The following is a 1,778-nucleotide window of genomic DNA, read 5'->3' on the forward strand; positions in this document are numbered from 1 at the left end:
GAAACCCCTGCAATGCAGGCTCTGGGGAAAATAGATTCCTGAGCCCCACTATCAAACCCAGAGAGAAGAAAGTCCTGGTGAGGCTCTTGCATCCATGTTAGGCAGAGAGAGAAAGCCCTGCATTCTACAAAAGCTTGAGTTAAGGTATGGGTTTTTTTGTGGGTCTCTCACATCTGGCCCTGGAGGCAGATGGGGTGGAGAGCATAGCTTACAGGGAGAAAGTAGACGTAGACTTTCTGTAGCTTCATCTCTCCAGGCTCATTCCTCTCAGCATACAAGCATGCAGAAATATCTCCTGTCTTGAGCAAACCTCGGAAACGCTTCCTTAAGCCCACACCCACCTCTGCCTACTTTGCTTTCCTCACACATCCTCTCCAGAGATTGGCTCAGTCCCAACCCCGCACCTCCCTCCTGCCACGTTCTCCCCCCTACCCTCCAATATGCTTCCCTCCCCACTAAACTAATGAAGCCAAAGTGTCTAATGACCTCAGCCTTATGCAGACCATTGGAGAGTTTTCGCCCATCTTACACAGGCGTGGCTAGTGCCCAGGCAGCCCCTGTCTCTCTTCTTGTATTGCTTTCCCATCTCTACTGAGAAAGAACATTGTAAAGCTAGTGGTTTAAACAGCACAGGCTTCCTGTTTTCCAGCTCTGTAGTTTAGCAATTGGAGATTGAAACATGGGAACAGGAATGCTCCTCTCTGAGGCTCTGAGATAGCATTTCTTAGCCTTCTGTACTTTCTAGAAGAATCCAGAGGCTGACCACATCTCCTGATCCATAGTCCCCAGCTTCCATGGTCAAAATTTGATCATGTTAAATTTAAGGTACTAAGTGAGAAAATGTCACACTGTACCCCCATGAATATGTACCATTCTGCAGTCATTTAAAGGTTGGAAATTTAATAAAAGGTAAAAGGAGATAGAAATACTATTCAGTTTGGTGACTGCACACTGTAGACTAGGTAGAATTATAAAATGGTACTTCACAATCTTACAATTGCGATGATACTTTTAAAAAGGAAAGAACCGTGGGGCCCGCCCTGTGACTGGGTAGCACAGTGGAGCTGACTCTAGAGGCTTGGGGGTAGGTATGGGTGGCATTGGGTGGCCCAGCCGCACAGAGCAGTTTGCTCTGGTGGTATAAACAAGGGAGAGCTGTCAGGCTGACCTGCTCAGCTATCACCCAGGTTCAGATCTAGGGCTCTGAATCGGTCCACTCCCAAATCTATATCATTGGTGAATGGTTGGCATGCAAGAAATGGCCAGGCCTGCTGCTTTGGAGCTGCAGGATTTCGATGACACAGGGCAATAACAGGATAACCAGGGAAAGTCTGAATGAGGATCCAATACTGATGGTGTCATGGCGGTTTTGGAATTTTGGTTTCTTAAAAACAAAAGCAAACAAACAAACAAACAAAAAAACAAAAAAACCCAAACAGAAATATCGTAAGTATTGTCTTTGTTTTAATCCCAGGTATGGGATATGGAGCTGCTTCAGCCTGTCCACAGCAGTTGACTGTGATTTAGCTTGTGCTCTAGCAGAGATGTACTTTTGCCAGCTACGGATAGTTTCTGTGTGATGTTTGGAATTCTGGGAACTTTTCAGATGGTATAAAATGCTAGAGCCCTGGTAGGTGGGGTTGGTGGTTGGTTGTTCAGGGAGGTTGGTTGTGGTTTGTTAGTACCTGTGGTCAAAGGAGAAACAAGAAGAAAGAAATTAGATTCAGGGGTCTCTCTCTCTCTCTCTCTCTCTCTCTCTCTCTCTCTCTCTCTCTCTC

General features: G+C 46.1%; 1 long non-coding RNA gene across 1 annotated transcript in view; it reads right to left on the reverse strand.

The window, feature by feature from the left end:
* Positions 1 to 1,467: 1,467 nt before the first annotated feature.
* Positions 1,468 to 1,778, reverse strand: part of LOC115065683 — a 5,922-nt gene continuing 5,611 nt past the window's right edge. The window contains exon 3 of the long non-coding RNA XR_003845451.1: positions 1,468 to 1,685. This is a non-coding gene — a long non-coding RNA (uncharacterized LOC115065683). The remainder of the gene's footprint in view (positions 1,686 to 1,778) is intronic.

Source organism: Mus pahari, chromosome 17 (assembly GCF_900095145.1).
Source record: "Mus pahari chromosome 17, PAHARI_EIJ_v1.1, whole genome shotgun sequence".
In the NCBI taxonomy this organism is placed as follows: domain Eukaryota; kingdom Metazoa; phylum Chordata; class Mammalia; order Rodentia; family Muridae; genus Mus; species Mus pahari.